Consider the following 23,275-nt stretch of genomic DNA (forward strand, 5'->3'; position numbering starts at 1 on the left):
TTTACTCTAAAGCCTTCAGAAATGCTCATTTCTTATTGTACGACTGTGTAAGACATCCTATATAATAAGAGAAACATGTAAATTAACTGTCCCTTTGCTACACTGACCAGCCATTAAGAGTGAGTATGTAAATTAACCTGACAAAGATGGCGGGTTAATTTGCATACACAGGCACCAGGAAGCTGGGGAGAGGCAGTTACTTCCCCCACGTGCATACACTGGCACCAGGAAGTGGGGGCAGGTTGGCGCCCGTGGATGCCGGGGAGCCGGGATCTGGGCGGGAACTTCCCCCGCATTGCCATCGCGATATGGGGGAAGCTCCCGCCTTGTGGCTGCTTGTCCGCAGTCACCAAGGAGCTGGGGTCAAAGTGGCATGCGCAGAAATCAGGGAAGCTCCTGCCAGGCTGGCGCGCTCACAGGCACAGGTGAGCCGGGGTCAGGGTGGTGTGAATTGAAGCCAGGGGCGGGACCTGGAGTGTGGGCGTGAGTGCGGGCACCAAAAGGCCTGTGTCCCTGGGACAGGCATCCTCAGGAGACAGGCCACCCCAAGCCTGTAGGCCCGCGCCTAGGCCCGGAGTGGCCAGGGTCCCACAACATGACATTGAGTGCACATTGGGCTGAGGGGACTCCTCCCCTCCCCCATGCACAAATTTTGTGCACTGGGTCCCTAGTTTTAAATAATAGTTTAAAAACTTAGAACTCATATAGATATAAGTTTAATATTTTTTTTTCCTTTCCTTTGTGTATATGTTTATTTTATTTTTTTAAATTAAATCTTTATTGTTCAGATTATTACATTTGTTCCTCTTTTTTCCCCCCCATAACTCCCCTCCTCCCAGTTCCCGCCCCACCCTCCGCCCTCACTCCCCACCCACTGTCCTCATCCATAGGTGCACGATTTTTGTCCAGTCTCTTCCCGCATCTCCCACACCCCTTTCCCCCCCCAAGAATAGTCAGTCCATTCCAAGTTTAATATTTTTCTCAGTTATAGCCACTGTAAAAATAATCATTTGTTTCACTTCTGGCCATTAACATGCCCTTTGTTTGGACAGAGACAAAGCTGATGTTAATCTAACAGACATTCTGGCAGGAATAGTTTACCATTTTTTTCTCAACTTACTTGAATGAATGAATTTTAAAATCAGCATTCCTTAATGTTTCTGCTAGAAAACAGCAATTTAAATTATATTGAAAAGAATGTGGTGATATCTAAATCCATAAAAACTATGACTCTCAAGCTTGTTGTAAATTTATCAAAGTTATAGAAGGACATGTTGGTGCCTCTCTAAGAGATTAGTATCTTTATGTTAATATCTCAGGAAATATAGCTGGGATCCCACAAGTAGGCTGTAACTGGTGTTTATCCCTAGAAATCCAGTTCTTTCTAGTATTCACTTCTCCTCCTATGTCTCATCCATGATCTCTAGATTTTTTTGTGTGTGGAATATGCAAATTGTCTGGAATGCCATCACAGTAACAGTAACAACCAAGCAGTAGGCTGTGTGAGGCAACCAGGTTGTGAGGTTTTCAAACTAGAAGTGGCAGAGGCATGAAAACTATTAATTTTACTCATGCTTTTAAATACTATTGTATATCTAACAATCTCTTCTTGCCAAAACAGATGCTTTTCTAACATAGGCCGGCAGGGGGGTTAGTGAGGGATGACCAAACAACTGAACAGCAGGCTGCATGGAGCGACCAGGCTGGCAGGAGGGCAGTAGGGGTGGGGGTGGCCAGGCTGGCGGGGGGGGGGGGGCAGTGCAGTTGTGGGGGACCAGGCCAGCAGGGTGTAGTTGGGGGTGACCAGGTTTGCAGGAGGGCATTTGGGGGTGACTAGGCTGGTAGGGGTGGCAGTGAGGGGCAACCAGAACAGCGGGGGGGGGGGGGAGTTAGTGGCAACCAGGCAGGTGGGGGGGGCAGTTGGGGGTGACCAGGCAGGTGGGGGGGGCAGTTGGGGGTGACCAGGCTGGCAGGGGGAGCAGTAGGGGTGACCAGGTCAGCAGGGGGGACACTTAGGGGTAATCAGGCAGGCAGGCAGGTGAGCAGTTAGGGGTGACCAGGCAGGTGGGGGGGGGGCAGTTGGGGGTAACCAGGCTGGCAGCGGGGGACACTTAGGGGTAATCAGGCCAGCAGGTAGAGGCAGTTAGGGGTGATCAGGCAGGCAGGCAGGTGAGCAGTTAAGAGCCAGCTGTCCCGAATTATGAGAGGGATGTCCAACTGCCCGTTTAGGCCTGATCCTGGCGATAGGGCCTAAACTGGCAGTTGGACATCCCCCACAGGGACCTGGATTGGAGAGGGTATCGGCTGGGCTGAGGAGACCCCCCTCTGCCTCCATGCATGAATTTCCAGGCCTTTAGTGTATATTATATATATAAAATTATGCTTTTCACAGTCACTGTTTTTAATGGGGGGTAAAATTCATTCTTTCTCAGTGTCTCAATAAATTATGTGAATATCATCAAATTTAATAGAAATTAATAATTTAAGTTTCACTAAAATGAGAATTTCAGATATACATATATATATATAAACATATGATATAAAATTTTTAGACTGGAACCCGGATTCTTTGTCCACCAGAGTTGAAGAATGAAACCACGGACAGAGGTGGTATAGCAAAGGTGGAGATTTTTTGAAGAACAAGTAAAGACTCACACATGGGGAGAGGGAAGAGTCCCACAGAATGGACTCCCATGTGGGAAGGGGGATAGGGTCCAACCAACTCTCTGTTTCTATGTTTTATAAAGGCTGTAGTTCCTGCGTCCTGATAGTCCCTCTAATCCTATCTAATAAAAGAGAAACATGGTAATTAGCCGTACCTCCACTACCCTTCCCATTGGCTAATCAGGGCGATATGCAAATTAACTGAAGGCCAAGATAGCGGCTGGCAGCCAGGCAGCTTGAAGCGAACATGAGGCTTGCTTCAGTGACGGAGGAAGCTAACGTTCCCCACCTGCCACTGCCGGCCTCTGAGCTTGCAGTTTGAAACATTGTTACAAATATAGAAACTAAACAAAACCCCAGAAACCTGCTTTCAGCCAGCAGGGATCTCAGAGCTGGAGTTGAAACAGTGTTTCGATTATAGAATCCAAACAAACCACATACCTGCTTTCAGGAGCTGAGGCCTAAGAGCTGGACCCAAGCCTCAAAGCTAAGGCTGGCCCAGAATAAAAAAAAGAAAAAGAAAAAAAGGAGCAGTTGGGAGTTTCAGTCACCCGCCAGCCTGAAAACAGCCCTCAGCCCCTCACCCAGACTGGCCAGGCACCCCAGTGGGGCTCCCCACCCTGATCCAGGACACCCTTCAGGGCAAACCAGCCAGCCCCCACCCATGCACCAAGCCTCTATCCTATATAGTAAAAGGGTCATATGCCTCCCAGCACCGGGATCAGTGGAGCCGCAAGGCCTCCCGGCACCAGGATCAGCATGACAGGGGGTAGCGCCCAAACCCCCTGATTGCCCTGCGGTTCTGTGTGTGACAGGGGGCGGGGCCACAACCTCCCTATCGGCCTTGCTCTGTTCGTGACAGGGGAAGGCGCCCCAACCCCCTGAGCAGCCCTGCTCTGTGCCTGATGAGGGAGCTCCCCAAACCCCTGATCGCCTTGCAGCTCTGTGTGTGACAGGGTGCGGCGCCCCAACCCCCCCGCACAGGCCCTGCTCTGTGTGTGATGGGGTAGAGCCATAACCTCCCCATCGGCCCTGCCCTGAGTGTGACAGGGTGCGGTGCCCAAACCCCCTGATCTGCCCTGCTCTGTGTGTGACAGGGGGCAGTGCCCCAACTCCCCTATCGGCCCTACTCTCTGCGTGACTGGGGGGAGCTCCCCAACACCCTGATGGGCCCTGATCTCTGTGTTGCAGGGGGGTGATCCCCAACCCCCTGACCGATCCTGCTCTGTGCATGACAGGGTATGGAGCCCCAACCCCCCTGATGGGCCCTGCTCTGTGAGTGACAGGGGCTGGTGCCGCAACCTCCCCATCGACCCTGCCTTGAGTGTGACAGGGGGCGGTGCCCAACCCCCCAATTGGCCCTACCCTGAGTGTGACTGAGGGTGGCATTGCAAACTCCTGATCCGCCCTGCTCTGTGCATGACAGCGGGCGGCGCCCCAACTCCCCAATCGGCCCTGCTCTGAGCCCAACCAGGGGCTGCACCTAAGGATTGGGCCTGCCCTCTGCCACCCAAGAGCAGGCCTAAGCCAGCAGGTCGTTATCTCCCGATGGGTCCCAGACTGCAAGAGGGCACAGGCCGGGCTGAGGGACCCCCTCTCCCCCTAGTGCACAAATTTTTGTGAACCGGGCCTCTAGTTGGTCAATATTCCTTTTTGAATTAGTAACTATAGTGACTCCTGAAGCCCTCCTCCCTTATTTTCCTTTTATTCCTTCTGGGGTTTCTCCTTCTATATTTTACAAATATAGTCCTTTTTTGGCTACTTCCAGTTTCCTTGTCTTATGGAAATATACCTGTTGTTGCTTCCGTGTCTTATGAAAATTTAACTGCACCTGGCTTCCTTGTGTTATGGAAATGTACCTTCTCCCCATCTGTAGCCCTATGTTTTTTTCCATGGACCCCAATTCTAAAAATTCCCTAAACCTGCCTATGTCCACCTAAAATTCCTGTTTCACATTTATATGACTTTAAATAATATTTTTATTTTTCAACTACAGTTGACATATAATATATTAGTTTCAGTCATACAACCTAGTGATTAGACATTATATAAATTACTAAGTTATCACCCCAAAATATCTAGTACCCATCTGACACCATATATAGTTATTATAACATTATTAACTATATTCCCTATCCTATACTTTACACACTCTGATGGTCTGTAACTACTGATTTATACTTAATCCCTTCACATTTTTCACCCATGCTCTCCCATTTGCCTACCTCCACCCAGCCCCCCATGGCCCTCATCACACAATGGTCTGTCTCTGGCCCCCCTTCCATCGTAAAAAAAGACCCTTTAACATTTCTTGTAATACTGGTTTGATGGTGATGAACCCATTTAGCTTCTGGGAAGCTCTTTGTATGTCCTTCCATTTATACCTTTGCTGGAAAGAGTATTCATGGTTCTAAGTCCCTGCTCTTCATCACTTTTAGTATTTCTTGTCAGACTCTTTGACCTGCAAATTTTCTGTTGAGAAATCAGCTGATAGTCTTATCGAAGCTCCCTTGTTGATAAGTAACTACTTTTCTTTTGCTGCTGTTAGGATTCTCTTTTTGTCTTTACCTTTTAGCATTATAATTATGGTGTGTCTTAGTGTGGGCCTCTTTGAGTTCATCTTGTTTGGGACTCTGTGCATTTCCTGGACTTGTATGTCTACTTACTTCACCAGGTTAGGGAAGTTTCTATCATTTTCTATATAGGTTTTCAATTCCTTGGTCCCTTCTAAGTCTGGCACCCCCATGATATAAATGTTGGTACACTTATAGTTTTCCCAGAAGCTTCTTACACTATCCTCATTTTTTAAAATTATTCTTTTCTTTTTCAAATTCAGATTGGGTGTTTTTGCTTATCTTTTAAATCTCTGACTTGATCCTTTGCTTAATCTACTCCACTGTTGAGTCCCTGTAATGAATTCTTCAATTCATTACAATGTATTTTTCATTTCTGACTGATTAATTTTGTCTTTTAGTTCTGTTTTTATCTTTCTTGTGTCTTATTGATGTTCTAAATTTATCTACTCTTCCTCTAAGTTCATCAAACAACCTTATAACCAGTGTTTTAAATTCTACACCTAATAAATCGCTTGTCTCTTTTTGTTTAAAAATTAACACCAGTTAGTTTTATTTCTTTTTCTGGAGTTTCATTTTCTGTTATATCATTTGGGACATGTTTCTTTGTCTCCTCTTTTTGTTCTTATCTATTTATTAGGCATACCAGCTATGTCTCCCGACCTTGGTAGGTGGCCTTATGTATAAGGTGTTCTAAACAATCCAGTGGCATAGTCCCCCTGATCACCTGAGGTGGGCAATCCAGGTGCACTTCTTGTGCAGGCTATATGTTCCATTATGTTGTAGCTGAGCCTCAATTGCTCTTAGCAGGTCAGTGGGAGGGATTTACCCTTGGGGCTAATCAGCTGCCATGACTGGCTGGATCATCCCATGGAAAATATGCTGTGCTGGTGGCCGACCCTACAGGGAAGAACTTACTTCAGTAGGTCTTTGGTGAATCTCTCCATTGAATGTGTTGCTTGTGGATGTAGTCTTCCCAGGAGGTGCAGGCCATAGTCAGTCACCACCTGTGTCCCACCTGGGGCCACCTTGCATAAGCTGCAAAGTGATCTGCAGATGGCTGCTAATTGTGGTGGGCTTGGAGGTACCTAGGAGAGGCCAAGCTGCAAACCAAGTCTGGCTGCTGCTAGTGCCAAGCCTGAGGCCACTTAGCAAGAAGTATGGGGCATGCTGAAGCCAGATGTTTATTGTTTTAGAGACTTTAGGAAAGTCTGAATCATGAGCCAAGACAGGCTCTTCCTATGAAAAACCACTGGAAACACCTTGAGTGGGCCACAAGTTGGAAGTTTGGAATCTCAGGGAATAACTAAGGTTGACTGAACAGTGTTACCATGTTGATGGAGACTCAGATATGGCACCTGCCTACTGGCTTTGTTTGGGGAGGGCTCAGCACTTATGTCTGGGAGAAAGCTGCCCCTTCAGCTCTTACTCTGATGCTAGACAATTAGGTTCCTCCCCATATGTCCCTGGTGCCTTTTCAGCTGCTGCCCCAGTTCTGCAGCTTAGAGCAAGTGAGTCCCCCCGACCCCATATATATATGGAATATTTTCTTATTAGCAATGAAATAAGAAGTGTGTTAAAATCAACCTCAAACTTATAATTTTATTAATGCATTCATACAAATTAATTTAAAAAGACTACTCTTGTTGAAATTTCCTTACATGCCAGCTGCTTTTCTAAACAGTTTATATGCACTGACTCATAGAAGCCTCACAGCACCTTATGTGATAGGAATTTCCACTTGGATAAACTGAGTCACAGATATGTTGAGTTTCCTGCTCAGGATTATACAACTGTTAAAGCTGAAGTTCGCACCACGCATTCTGGTTACTGAGCAAGGACGCATCACCTCTGTGACAAATTGCCTCTCTTTACTATTGCATTGTAAAGTATGGTTCTGTGTGATGCTGCTCTGAGGTGTTCATAATGTGATACCAAATAAAGGTGGGTTTTATATGAAGGAGTAGAGTTTTATTTCATTCATGCTCATATTTTATTACTAGATAGCAAATGGATAGTTTGATCCAATATATGTGGAATTGATGCAGTTTTATTATCAAAATAAGGCTGGATAGATAGATTTTAACTTGTTATTCTAAAAGGTATTCAGAATCACTTTATGTACGAATGATTGGATGTAATTTTTCAATTTATATTCCACAAATTTACATAACACTACCTGTCTTTTTTTTTTCTTTACATTTTCTCTCAGTGAGTCACAAAGCTATGTGTAATGATTGAATTTGGACTGAACTATGAAGGAAGTTGTTCAAAGAAGTATTAACATGTCATTATGGATAACATTTTCATTAGTGTTTGTCTCTCTGTCCAGAATATCAGGGATTTATATTTGCTTCACAGATTCCATTATCAAGTAAACATAGAGCAGTAAACTGCTCATTCTTGGTCTTCATTAGGATGAAACTAGATATTTCAATATCAATATATCTTGCAGTCTCCTAATGAAGAAAGAGAGGCATAGATAGTTTAAAAGGTTCTTTCCTAAGCCTTCAAGTTAGATATAATTATTGCTCTGCCTTTCATTGATATGTAGAATGAGATTTATTTTAAAGACAACAAATATGACTTCTTTGAGTTCCAGTTAAATGTGCCAGTCTCTAGCATCTACTGACTAGATTGTGATATATCTGAGAGCAGAGAGTAGTTTAAATTTACCAAATAACAGTAAACTTTAGCTTTCCTAAGACTCCTTTCTAGATTCAGACTCAGGCTTTGGTTTGAATGTCTGTTACATGTAAAAAAAGCTTAATTACATCAGTGACTTAGAGAAAATTGAGAGACACTTGACCATTTTTTTTTTTTGGTAAAAAAATCAATATTATGCTGATGGAGCTTCTTATTACATAAACTTTAATTAAGTTGATTATATTAAAACTTATAACCTGTTTCTTATTTGGTAGGATTATCTTAGCTATGGATTAATTTATCAAGCTTATTTTCAGTGAAATTAAATTACCAAACTTTAATTTGCTTAGTCATTTAATATGATATTTAAAAAATCTAAAATGATGCAAATGGATTTTATGATTAAACTTAATTAGAGTTATCATTTCAGTGTCACAATAGTTACATAATAATGTAAAGTAAATGTACTCTATGAATATGTACATTAAGTTATTTCATTTAATTTGATTTTCATATCCTATGTAATAAAAGCCTAATATGCAAATTGTCCCCTAGGGCGGTTGTTCCACCTGGAGTTCAACCAGGAGTCGCTATGATGCGCACTGACCACTAGGGGGTGGTGCCTAACATGGCAGGTGTCGGGGACGCAGTGATGGCAGAGGGCAGCAGTGGAGGTGCTGGTGGCCCTGATGAGACTCAATGAGAGCAGGACGGTGGCTGGATGGTAGAGCAGCTGAGCAGGCAGCGCCACGTCAAGAGGGGTGTGAGGGGGGCCCTATAACCCCACTGATCGCCCCACAGATGGCAATCACTGGCAGTGGCAGGGGACAGGGCCGCCTCCCGGCTCCCAGATGCTGAGGGAGCCAAACAGTGAGCCTGGCCCCGATCAATCGCCCTGCAGGTGGGATGGTGGAGCAGGTGAGGTGGAGGCACCAGGCCATGGTGGGGTGCCAGGCGAGGCTGTGGGCCTGTGATGGTGGGGGTGCGAGCTGGGACCTGATCCCCCCAGACCCCCAAGGGACCCCATCCGTGCACAAATTCGTGCACCAGACCTCTAGTAGTAAAATAATTTGTAATGGTTTCATATTTATTAGGTTTTTAAATAAAGTCATTGAAATGTTTTAAAATGATAATTGAATGAAGATATATTTTGCACTGTTATTACTCTGTAAGTATATATATGTGCTTGTATACCTGGGAATTATGCTAAAAATAAAATTAATGTAGGTATCCTCTAGCTTTTATTGTTCAAAGAGAAATTATAAGGGCATAGTTCGGTACATATGGTATGGCCTCTATGAGAATAAATTTTAATTCTTTCTTAAAAGGTTATGAAGAATTGAATTATAGATACAACAAAAGAAATTTGAACTCATAATTTTTAATGTATAAAACTATATCTACTAATGAAAGCAAATTTATTTAATAAGAGGAGGAAAAGTATTCATTGACAGATTTAGTCACTTATCATACCTCACATGGTTAATTATTAGCAGAAAGTGGTCTGTTGATTCTTAGAAAAAAACTCTCATGTAGCAAGACAAACTAGAATCTATAGGATGTTATGTCTCTTTTGTAAATCTTTGCTGTAGTTACTAGCAGATTGAATTAATGGAGATGATTCAACAAAGGATGCTTGTTAAGTTATTTGAGGAAATGGGTATCTCAAGTTTTATACATATATCAGACAGTGGAAACACTTTTTAGACATGCATGATTATACATGCAAAAATATCTCACTGTTCACTCAAAAGTTAAATAGTTTTATATATTGAAATATTTACTGTACATTTCTTGGGTCAGAGAAACCTGGTATTGCATTGTCATCTTGATATTTCCTAATATACATTATGAAAAATAGTGATGATTCATGAACTCTGCCTTGTATATGATCAGAATTCAGTAAATTCATGCTATTATTTTTAATAATATCATTGCATTCAGTTTTATAGTTGTGGATATAGTAGTAAAAATATTTCTCAATTTCTGTTGTTTCTGCCACTGTTAGCTACTTTTCCATTTTTAAAACTGTGTTTTAGATTTTGGCATAATTACACTACTCTCCTATTGATTTTCTTATATAACAGGTATTTTTTCCATATTGACTCCTCGTTTTATACATTCCCACTAAACATCCTTACTTCATGTTTTAACCTTCACACTCGTTTTTTTTTTCTCTCTCTAAATCTGTCCTTTTATTACTGATTTCATGTTTCATCTAGCACATGTGGTGTGGATGATAATAATAGTTTTTAAAAAATAATCAATGATGAATTCTCTCCTTAGTGAGATTGCTATTTCCAAATGCCTGAGTTTTAAAATCCAATTTCAAATTTTAATATGCCCAAAATCAAATGCTCATCTACCTTTCTGTATCGATTATTACAATCCAAGGCATTGTTTTTCATCATTAAGATTAAAAATTCTAAGCTGTCTTTTAAAAATTATTTTTCTTAAACTCCTATTAGGTCTCAGTCTTCATACCCTGTTATCTCCAATATAATATGATGAAACTATTATTTGGTTATAAGCTTTATTTGTTTATTATGAATAATTTTTCAGAAGTTAAATATATTTGTGTTAATCCTCACTTGTGGTTATTTTTTTCCCATTGATATTTAGAGAGAGAGTGAGTGGAAGGGAGGAAGGGAGAGGGAGAGAGAGAGAGAATCATTGATGTGAGAGAGGCACACCAATTGGTTGCCTCTACCATATGCCCCAACTGGGTTAAGGTTCAAACCTACAACCCAGGTAAATTCCCTTGACCAGGAATCAAACTCACTACCCTTCCATGCTTGGGCTGATGTCCTAACCACTGATCTACATGAGCCTGGGCCAGGAGTTAAATATTTAGTATAACTCAGTATTTTTTGCCAGACTCTTTCTGATACATCATTCAAATTATGTCCTTTACTGCTCAGATACAATAAAGTATTAGTTCTACATTTACCTATATGGTCAAGGGTTAACTCCTTAAACTGAAATTGTATATCATCCAGCCTTTCTTAACTTCTCCCCTAATATTTTAATTTACATATATTATAGTGAACAACTATGTTTTCTAAATAAAACTAGGGTTTTCAGGTCTATGGTTTTGCAAACATTGTCCTCAGCTTCTTTCTCTTGTCAACTTGTAAATCTTCCATGATCTTGAAAGACCAACTCATGAGCCCTTTGTTCACTGAAGTCTGCGTGGAAGTAATGTCTTCTCCTAAAAATTCTTGTGATGATTTCCTGTACACTTATCAATTTATCACAATAGTCATTGTCTATTTTTCCTTGACTACTTGGGTGAATGTATAATTTCCTCTTTTATACTCTAAAATTCAGTTTATAAAGGAAGCATCTATACATGATTAATTTTCCACAGGGCTTAATACTATGCCATGCACCCATTAAATGCTCAAAAACTGTTTGTTGAGTGAATATTTCTGTTTTATTATATACTAGAAGCCTGGTGCACAAATATTTGTGCACTTGGGGGGTCCCTCAGCCCAGCCTGTGCCCTCTCACAGTCTGGGACCCCTCGAGGGATGACTACCTGCTGGCTTAGGCCTACTCCCCAAGGGATTGGGCCTAAGCTGGCAATCAGACATCCCTTTGGCAGCCCGGCAGCCTTTGGGGGATGTCCACTTGCCAGCGGGGAGCAGGCCTAGCTGCAGTCAGACATCCTTAGTGCTGATGAGGAGATGGGAGAGGCTCCCGCCACCACCACTGTGCTGGCAGCCATCAGCCTGGCTTGTGGTTGAGCAGAGCTCCCCCATATGGGAGCGCACTGACCACCAGGGGACAGCTTCTGCATTAAGCATCTGCCCCCTGGTGGTCAATGTGTGTCATAGTGACTAGTCATTCCCAGTCATTCTGCTGTTAGGGTCAATTTTCATATTACCCTTTTATTATATAGGACAGAGGCCTGGTGCATGGGTGGGGGCTGGCTGGTTTGCCCTGAAGGGTGCTCCAGATCAGGGTGGGGATCCTGCTGGAGTGCCTGGCCAGTCTTGGTGAGGGGCTGAGGGCCGTTTTCAGGCTGGCCGAGCCCCTCCAGCAACGGAAGCTCCCAGCCTCTCCTTTTTTTCTTTTTTTTTTTTATTCTGAGATTTATTTACCTTCTATAATTGAAACTTTGTAGCCTTGAGAGGAGCTCAGAGCTGGCCAGGGAAGGTGAGAGGGAAGCTTGGCTTCCTCCATCATCAGGGGCAACCCACACCTCCTGCTCGTTCCAGCTCTGTGGCCATGGCCGGCTGAAAGCAGGTATCTTTGGTTTATTTATCTTCTATAATTGAAACTTTGTTGCTTTGAGTGGAGCTCAGAGCCACCGTGACAGGTGGGAAGCTTGGCTTCCTCCATCATTGGGGCAACCAAGCCTCCTGCTTGCTTCAGTTCCATGGCTGCTGGCCGCCATCTTGGTTGGGTTAATTTGCATATTGTCACTCTGATTGGCTGGTGGGCATGGCTTAAGGTGTAGCAAAGGTATGGTCAATTTGCATGTTTGTATTTTGTTAGTGTAGATGTATAAATCAATACACTTATGATCATAACAACAAGGAAAATACTATATGTGTTTTTATTATATTTATTTGGGTGACAAATATATCGGTTCAAGTGTACATTTCTATGATACAGGTTCTGTATTTTGCATTGTATCCACTACCCAAAATCAAATCATCTTCTATCATCATATATTTGACTCCCATTGCCCTTTATGTTACCAGAGGGATGGCAGATTGGGGGTAGTAAAGGACTACATATATATATTTTTTAATTGAAAATTTTATTTCTTATTTATTTGTTTTTAATCCTCACCTGAGGATATTTTTTCAATTGATTTTTAGAGAGAGTGGAAGAGAGAAGGAAAGACAGAGAGAAATATCTAGGTGAGAGAAATATTGATTAGTTGCCTCCCACACAAACCCTGACCATGGCCAGGGCTGTGGAGGAGCCTGCAACCAAGGTACGTGCCCTTGACTGGAATTGAACCCGGGACCTTTTGGTCCACAAGCCAATGCTCTATCCATTGTGCCAAACTAGGTAGGGCAAACACTATATTTTTGAAGTAACAAATGAAAAGAACTGGACCACTTCTTTGAGGAAAATTGTTTTTATTAAATTAAAAGTTTAAAATTTCAAATCAATATATTAAAAAATATGAAGAAGAAAAAAGGATTAATTAATCATTGAAAAATGAACACTGAAGAAATGTATTTATTAACATAGGAATAAAATATGTAATATCATTTTTAGTCAGGCATATTGGACCATTCTATTCAATTACTATTGTTAAAAACCAAAATTCAACTGAATAGGTTTTAAAGATTTTATTGGCTCTATTCAACAATTAATTAATCAAACATCATCTAATCTAGGAGAGAAAAGGAACACTGAAGAGTTATACAAAATGAAAGTCTTTTATCATCAGCATTTAGCATGGGGTCTGGCCTCCAGCAAACATTTGTTAAATATTGGTTGAATGAGTGAAGATCATCACTGAAAGTCCTTTGGCTAAGTTATAATGTCTGATTTTGTGAAGTTACTTTTAAAAATCAGTGACGAGGAAATAAACCCTTTAAAAATAAAACCAAGATGTGCTGTACTACTCCATCTATCAATTTTATTTTTTAAAATAAATCTTTATTGTTGAAAGTATTACATATGTCCCTTTTCCCCCATTTCCCTCTCCCATCCCCTCCCCCACCCCAAACCTTCACCACCCACTGTCTGTGTCCTTGGGTTAGGCATATATGCATATGAGTTCATTGGTTGATCTCTTCCCCCCTTCACCCTCCCCTACTTTCCCTCTGAGGTTTGATAGTCTGTTTGATGTTTCTATGCCTCTGGGTCTATTTTTGTTATCAGTTTATGTTGGTCATTAGATTCCACATATGAGTGAGGTCATGTGATATTTATCTTTCTCTGACTGGCTTATTTCACTTAGCATAATGCTCTCTAGATCCATCCATGCTGTTGCAGATGGTAAGAGTTCTTTCCTTTTTATAGCTGCAAAGTATTGCATTGTGTAGATATACCACCATTTTTTAATCCACTCATTTGCTGATGGGCACTTAGATGATAAACTTCACATCATTTAAGTAACACATCATCCCAACCTTTAAGACACTGAGAACCCAGTGGATATATAAGGAAACAAGCAACTAAATTGAAGTGTGAATATTTAAATATTGGAATACTTTAGAAAGGCTCTTAGTCCAAACCAGTTTTAAAGGTATAATTCAAGTAAAATACTCAGATGCCTATTAGGTACCAAGAACCCTCAAAGACAGGCCAGGTTATCCTCATTTTACAGATGATTAAAATGACTCTGACTGATTATAACTTGAACTTGTTAGCTGAAGGAAACAATGTTAATCATAGCAGAGTGGGAATTGAAGTCCACATAATTTGACTAAAAAAATCCATTATATTCCTGTTTTATAGCTCTGCCTACTATTCTAATCAATTAATAAGTGAAATTACATTCAAAGTTACATTCAGTTTATTTGACAAAATCCTAAGCTTCTGGAGTAAGTTAAGAGACCATGTCTAAGGCTATCCTAGAGCCTTGGCTTCTAGCCATATTTCCTGCCAAGCCTTAAAAAAGTATATTCAAGTGTTAGCACCACCTTAGCAAGAGAAATATTATTTTATTGGTTTTCTTTCATTGAAATCCTTCTCCAGATATAAATATATCAAACATCTACCAAGAAAAACTAAGGCAATATTTTAATCAATGACATTACTTCAATGTTTTTAATTAAAGCGTGTATTGACTGGCAATATACTAATTTTGTCAATTCTTAGGTTTGTATAAAAATAAAGCATTTTGTAAGAAAAAAAAGACTTTTAGGGCAGAAGGGAGCAGAAACAGAGAAGTTATTCTTAGCAAAAACAAACAAATAAAAAAGTTGGTTATTGCATGATAACTTTCTTTTAAAAGATGGCAGGAGTTATTGTGCAAATTAAACTAATGCTGATCAGACAGTTCTTGATCAGCCAGTTCCTGATTGACTGGTTCAAGATTCTGTATCGGTGAGTTGAAATTGTGATTAAGTCAAGTCTCAGTTTGGTGATTAAGTCTGTGTTTGGTGACATGAGGTTTATAATAATGTGACTTAATATGGGGCCTATTGTCTTCTTTTGTGTTTTGTTTTAATTAATTTTTATTATAATATACATATATAACTTTATATAACTTTAATAGTTTCATGTGGGCAACATAATGATTTGATATCCATATACATTGTAAAATGAGCACAATAAGTCTATTAATATCTATCACCTTACATAGTTACAGATTTTTTTATTCAATGAGAACACTTAAGACCTATTCTCTTAGCAACTTCAAATATAGAAAACTAGAGGCCCGGTGCACAAAAATTTGTGCACTTGGGGAGAGGGGGGAGTCCCTCAGCCCGGCCTGTGCCCTCTCGCAGTCTTGGACCTCTTGGGAGATAACGACCTGCTGGCTTAGGCCTGCTCCCGGGTGGCAGAGGGCAGGTCCAATCCCTAGGTGCAGCCCCTGGTCTGGCTCAGAGCAGGGCTGATTGGGGAGTTGGGGCGCCGCCCCCTGTCATGCACAGAGCAGGGCCCATCAGGGGGGTTTGTGCACTTGGGGGGGTGGGTGGTCCCTCAGCCTGGCCTGTACACTCTCACAGTCCAGGAGCACTCGGGAGATATCTGACTAATGGCTTAGACTTGCTCCCCCCAGGGAGCAGGCCTAAATCAGCAGTTGGACATCCTTAGTGCTGCTGTGGATGTAGGAGCGGCTCCTGCCACTGCTGCTACACTTGCCAGCTGTGAGCAGGGCTTCTGGCTGAGTGGTGCTCCTCCTGTGGGAGTGCACTAATCACCAGGGCACAGCTCCTGTGTTGAACATCTGTCCCCTGGTGGTCAGTGCATGTCATAGCGACCAGTCATTCCGCCATTTGGTCAATTTGCATTTTAGCCTTTTATTATATAGGACTAGAGGCCCATTGCAGGAAGATTCCTGCAAGAATAGGGCTTCCAGCAGCTGGAGCAAAGCAGAGAAGGGAGTGAAACTGCTGAGGCGGGTTTGCCCTCTCACTCCGTCTGGGTTTGCCCCCCCACCCCCCCCCCGGCTGCTGCAGCTGGGTTTTTTCTCCCTCTCCCAGCCGCTCTGGCTGGGTTTCTGCTCCCGCCTCCTGCCTCCTCAGCCTTGGCTCCTTTCCTGTCTCTGCAACCTCTACTTTGCTCCCTTCTGTAGCGCTTTGCTTCCACGTTGTCTTCAGACTTCGCTCCCAGCTGGTATATGCAAATTAACTGCCATCTTTGCTGGCGGCTAATTTGCATATCATGCTGATTAGCCAATGGGAGGCATAGCGAAGGTACAGTCAAATACCATGTTTGTCTATTATTAGATAGGGTAGCCATCATACTGTACATTATATATCATGACTTACATATTTTATAACTGAAAGTGTCAACTTTTTGACCCCCTTTGCCCAATTGGCCCACACCTTACACCCTGCCCTGGCAATCACCAATCTGTTCTCTGTATCTATGAGCTTAGTTTTTTGGTTTTGTTCTTCTCTATGTCTGCCTTATTTCACCTAAAATAACACCTTGGAGGTCAATCCATACTGTCACAAATAGATTTTGTTCTTTTATGACTGAATAACATTTACATACATACAGAGTGTCCCAAACGCACTTTAAATAATTATTAATTCTAATGGGTTAATTCTCAAAACAAAAAACATTGATTGCGTTATCAGCTGTTAAAGGGTGTAAACATTTTGAGTGATAACTTGTATATATATTTATACATATATACACACATATACACACACACACACACATATATATATCAGTATATATATATATATATATATATATACACACACATTAGAGGCCCAATGCATGAAATTCGTGCAAGGGACTCGGCCCCTTCCACCATGGCTTCGTCTGGAAGGTCAGCCAGAAGGACATACAGTCTAATTAGCATATTACACTTTTATTATTATAGATGTGTTTGTGTGTGTATACCATATCTTTTTTATCCATGCATCCATTGATGGACACTTAAGGTTGTTTCAATATCTTGGGCATTTAAAATAATGCTATAGTGAACATAGACGTGCATATATCTTTTGAGTTAGTGTTTTCCTTTTATTTGAATAAATACTCAGAAATGGAATTGCTGGGTCATATGGAAGTTTTATTATCAATTTTCTGAGAAAAATTCACATTGTTATCCATAGTGGCTGCATCAATTTATATTCAATTAACAGTGCACAAGGCTTCCCTTTTCTCTACATCCTTGCCAACACTTGTTGTTTGTTGTCTTTTAATAATAGCCATTCAGACACATTTGAGGTGATATCATAGTGTGGTTTTGATTTACATTTACCTGGTGATTAGTGATATGGAACATCTTTTCATGTAACTATTGGCCATTTATATGATTTCTTTGGAAAAATGTCTACTCAAATCTCTGTCAACTTTTTAATTATTTTTCTGAATTGCATTTTATTAACATACTAGAGGCCTGGTGCACAAAAATTTGTGCACTCGGGGTGGGGGCCTCAGCCCAGCCTGTGCCCTCTCGTAGTCTGGGACCCCTCGGGGGATGACCACCTGCTGGCTTAGGCCTGTTCCCCAGGGTATTGGGCCTAAGATGGCAATCAGACATCCATCTGGCAGCCCGGCAGCCCTTGGGGGATGTCCACTTGCCAGCCAGGAGCAGGCCTAAGCTGCAGTCAGACATCCTTAGCACTGCTGAGGAGTCAGGAGAGGCTCCCACCACCACCTCTGTACTGGCAGCCATCAACCTGGCTTGTGGCTGAGCAGAGCTCCCCCATGTGGGAGCACACTGACCACCAGAGGGCAGCTCCTGCATTGAGCATCTGCCCCCTGGTGGTCAGTGTGTGTCATAGTGACCAGTCATTCCCAGTCTTTCTGCTGTTAGGGTCAGTTTGCATATTACCTTTTTACTATATAGGATAGAGGCCTGGTGCACGGGTGGGGGCTGGCTGGTTAGCCCTGAAGGATGTCCCAGATCAGGGTGGGGGTCCTGCTTGGATGCCTGGCCAGCCTGGGTGAGGGGTTGATGGCTGTATGCAGCTGGTCACACTCCCTTCAGGGTGGGGGTCCCCACTAGGGTGCCTGGCCAGCCTGGGTGAGGGGCTGAGGGCCATTTTCAGGCTGGCTGGCGACTGAAGCTCCCGCCTCTCCTTTTTTTCTTTTGTTTTTATTCTGGGATTTATTTACCTTCTATAATTGAAACTTTGTTGCTCTTGCTCTCTCCAGCTTTGAGGCCACAGCCTGCTGAAAGCAGGTATCTGGGGTTTGTTTAGCTTCTGTAATTGAAACTTTGTTGCTTTTGGAGCTCAGAGCCGGGCCGCAGCATGTGGGGAACCTTGGCTTCCTCCATCACTGGAGCAAGCAAGCCTCCTGCTTGCTTTAGCTTTGTGATGCCAGCCGCCATCTTTGTTGGCGGTTAATTTGCATATCACCCTGATTAGCCAATGGGAAGCATTCCCTTTTTGTCTTTTATTAGATAGGATTTTGGATATTAACCCCGTATCAGATATGTTTTGAAAATATTTTTCCATTCTGTAGGTTTCATTTTTACTGTGTTGAGCATTTTCTTTAATGTGCAGCTATTGTCTTGTTTTTAACATCATTATAAAGCATTTATTTTGTGGTGTTCAATTACAATCACTGATTGTCTTCACTGTTCATGCCCTTTTATATTTGGCATGTCTTTCCCTATCAGATGTAACATGAGTCTTTTTTTTAAGATTCCATGCATGATGATTTCCTTTGATTTGAGGGGCTCCTCAACTAATGTTTCTTGAAAAAGTAAAAACAACAAGACTAAATGAAAATAAAAACAAGTATAGGAACACATTTATTTCTATAACTTAGAGCATGTTCAAATTGTTTTAATCTCTCCTAGCATTCTGTAAGTGACATTTTATAAGTGGCAATTTGTAAGTGAAACATCAAATAACATTTACTGAATAAGACCAAAATATGGGTAAAACTCATGTAAATTTCCTACACCTGTAAACAGCAAGCATTGTCTGTTATAGGAAACATCTTTTTTAAAAAAAATTCTGAACATAAAAAAATAAATTTGTGACCCTGTCTTCAAGATATGCATCTTTTGGGTCCTTCTATTTTGATTATATTTATTCAAAAACATACTTTTGTTCAATTATTTAATTTCCCTTGAAATTGCCCTGATATTTAACCTGCCCTATTTTATTTATTTATTTTAATTATTTATTGTTGAAACTATCACGTCTCCTTTTTCTCCCATTGACCTCTCCTAGTCGGGTCCTGCCCCTCAGCTCATAACCTCACCCCCCTACACTCTGTGTCCACTGGTTATGCTAATATGCATGCTTACAAGTCCTTTGGTTGATCCCTTACCCCTCACTCTCATTCCCATCCCACCCTCCTCTACCTTTCCTCTGAGGTTTAAAGGTCTGTTTGATGCTTCTGTCTCTGGATCTATTTTTGTTCATCAGCTTTTGTTGTTCATTATATTTCACAAATGAGTGAGATCATATGATATTTATCTTTCTCCCACTGACTTATTCGCTTAGCATAATGCTCTCCAGGTTCATCTATGCTGTTACAAATGGTAAGAGTTCTTTCTTTTTTGGGTCTAACTTTAAACCACATTTTTTTCCTCTTTCTATTTATGAAGGAAAAGTTTTAGCAATGGCCTATTTAACAGATGTAGATTAATTGATTTTAAATTTAACCTTCAATACCACCTCCACATGCAAATGAATAAGATTGGAGAAAAATATGTTTTGTTTCCACCAACTGAGAATAAATGATTTGGAGAACTTCAAGAAGTTGTCCTGGCATAACAAGATGATGAGGTAGGGATTCTAATAGGTGGCTCCCCCAAAGAGAGGGATATCTGGAGAGAGCGTCTGAGGACAGTTTATTGAGTATCCCTGAGTGTCAACACCTAAAAATGCTTCTTAGTCCTGAATGGAGAATAACTCTGTCAGCTAGCCTGGAATATTTTATTCTAAAACATTGTCAAATATATGTGATCTATGTTGCCACATCATTTCTTTATTTTTAAATTTAAGACAGTCTCACCATCATTTCTTCATCTTTCATAATGTAACTAATTATTCTCACTTCAAACCTCCAAGCTACTTTCCAAGAAAGCTTCCACCTCCAGACACCAATATTTGATCTTAAACACTGGCTTTATTATGAAGCCAGTTTGGATATAGGTGGTTAGTTTGGCTTAAATTACTAGTACCAAGTGTACCAGTTAATAATGCCGATTTTGTAATCAAAGAAAACACGATAATTTCAAGAGAAACATCAAAAGTGCTTTATTCAAAGTAGTGTCCATCACTAGCTACGCATTCCCCCATCTTTCAGGTAATTTGTGGATACCGTCCCAATAGAAATTTTCTCGTTTTGAGGCAAACCATTCAGAGACCCAATTTTCACTTCTTTGTATGTTTTGAAGTACTGCTCAGAAAGTGCGTGTGCCATTGATTGGAACAAGTGGTAATCTGAAGGAGCAAGGTCTGGCAAATACGGCGGATGGGTTAATACTTCCCAAGCAAGATCTTTTAACATGTCTTTAACTGGTTTTGAAGTGTGTGATGGTGCATCATCATGAAGCAAAATTCTTTGCCGTGTCTTCGGGAACATTCTGGTCATTTCACAATCCAAGCGTGGTTCAAATTGATTATATGTTGTCAGTAGCGATCAGTGTTAATGGTTTCACCTGGTTTTAGAAGCTCATAATACACCACACCTTCCTGATCCCACCAAATGCAGAGCATTGTCTTCTTTCCAAAGTGATTTGGCCTTGCAGTTGATGTTAATGGTTGACCTGGATCAACCCATGATTTTGTGCATTTGGGATTCTCAAAATAAATCCACTTTTCATCGCAGGTCACAATTTGATGCAAAAAAGACTTTCTTTCATGCCGTTGAAGCAACATTATACTGATGACTTTTCAGTTTTCCATTTGTCTTTTGTTCAGTGGATGTGGTACCCATTTTTCTTCTTTTAAAATCTTTCCATTGGTTGTAAACAATCGGAAATTGTTTGCTGAGCAATGTTTAATCTTTCTGCAAGTTGTTTTTGAGTTTGACATGCATCTTCACCCAATAATGCTTGTAATTGTTGGTCTTCAAACTTTTTTGGTTGACCTGGACATTCTTTGCCTTTCACATCGAAATCATCACTTTTAAAGCATTTAAACCAGTGTTCACAAGTATCTTAAGATGGAGCATGTTCACCATAAACTTCCCAAAGTATACAGCAGCACTTTTCTTTAAAATAATGAATTATAACTTCCTACAAATGCTCTTTTTTTGACACACAATTAGACATTTTAAGTGTAAACATATCTATGATGTTAACACCTTCAGCAAATTTGATGTATGAAGTTTTGAAGCTTGCTGTCAATACAACAAAATAGCATACATATCAAATCGCATATATATCAACAAATGTGTAAATCCATCTATTGAAAAAATTCCACATTATTAGCTGGTACACCTAGTATTTTAGTAATTTAGCCAAATTTATAGAAATGAAATATGTTATTTTGACATTTGTATTAGTGATATTTAGCTTTTACCATGTAACATATAGATAAGGTTTTATTAAAACTCCTAACTTTTAAATGAAACTTCAATGTACATTTCCATGCAAAAAAATTTAATACAATTTAAAGAAAAGCTGACAAGATTTACCTATAAAGCCTAAGGAAAAAACATTTACTACCTGTCTTCTCACATGTTTTTTAAACTTGTTATCTATTGTAATGATAAGATATTTAAAAATATTGTCCTTTACCCAAGGAAATTTTGTTTAGAAAAAAGTAATTACTGTAGAGCAATAAAATCTGAAGTGGTTATTCCCAATGTTTTGACTTTAAAGCCATTTCCATCATAACTTCTTTGTGTTAATGGTATATATCAACTTGTGCAGTTTATGTTAAATTATGCATAAAATAACAAATTTCTAGCCAGTGAACAAAGAACATGTCATCAGTGCTTCTGAATTATTGCTGTGCTTCACAATTGTTAAATTATGCTGCTCAAATGCAGACAAATCAGAACCTCACAGGAACTTTTGTCCTATTGTAGGAAAGGGAAAAAAATAAGCAACTTAGGCTAGAATGAAAAAACAGTGGCTTCCAGGAGAATGAGTATAAAAGATGCTTTCAGCAAAGTATACTAAGTACTCATTCTTACTTAGGGAAACTAACATATACATATTTAAACATAACAAAATATTGCTGTAAATGGCTTAGCACTGTAAGACATTAGCTGCATGATTAAACTTAACTATGTAAACAAAAATATCTTTGCAATAAAAATATGGAAGTTGAAATGTTACACAAATATTAAAATTAAATTCAAATGTATGTTTTTACTAAAACAAAGGGAATTGTGAAGAAAACAAAACTGCCCGGCCCGTGTGGCTTAGCAGTTGAGTGTTGACCCAGGAACCAAGATGAGCCTGTTTCATTCCCTGTCAGGGCACATGCCCGGGTTGCATGCTGGATCCCCAGTAAGGGGCATGATGATGTTCCTCTCTCATCAGTGTTCCTATCTTGCTATCCCTCTCCCTTCCTCTGTCTCTAAAATCAATCAATAAAATATTTTTAAAAGTAGAAAAACTATTTATATTTGTATATTAAACATAATTATGTCCTTATATAAGTAAAGGGAGGAATTAATAAAGATTCTCCTGATGGAAATTGCACAAAAGTTTAAAAGCTCTTTTAAATTTTAAAACTAATTAAGAATTTAAAAAATATATACTTTAGACTGAGGTAAATACTATACTACCCCATTAAAAGGAGATAATCAAATAACCTGATTCTCTTAACACGTTAAGCGCCCAGCCTGTTTTGTCTTCTGGACGGAAGGTGTAGTGTCAGTCACCAGTGACTGACTGGGCGCTTAATGTGTTAAACATGTGAGAGCACCAGGAAGGATGACTTTCATGACTGCCCCTTCTCCAGCTTTTTCCTAAAATGTAAAAAAAAAAAAAAAAAAAAAAAATGAGCTAGTCTGATAGAGGCAGTAATTCCAGATGAGTAATAGCTCCTAAAAGTCTGTCCAGTATGTTTAATCTACAATGCCTGGAACAATCCACTCCTAAGCATTCATAAAGAAATGACATTTTGAATTACTATAGCTGGAAGAATTTATTTCAAAATCAACATTTTCCAATCCTGAGGCATTCTTTTTTGCTTAGTAACTCTAGGCTCCCAGAATTATTCATAACTTTCTAGTTGTTAATAAAATATTAATAGTAGCATTATAATATTTTTATTAGATATACTCAATAATACCATCAAGTGAAACAACTAAAGTACTCTTAAGAATACTATATATTTATTATCTATTTACTGACCTAG

This window comes from Myotis myotis, unplaced genomic scaffold, assembly GCF_014108235.1.
Source record: "Myotis myotis isolate mMyoMyo1 unplaced genomic scaffold, mMyoMyo1.p scaffold_m19_p_1, whole genome shotgun sequence".
NCBI classification, from domain to species: Eukaryota; Metazoa; Chordata; class Mammalia; order Chiroptera; family Vespertilionidae; genus Myotis; species Myotis myotis.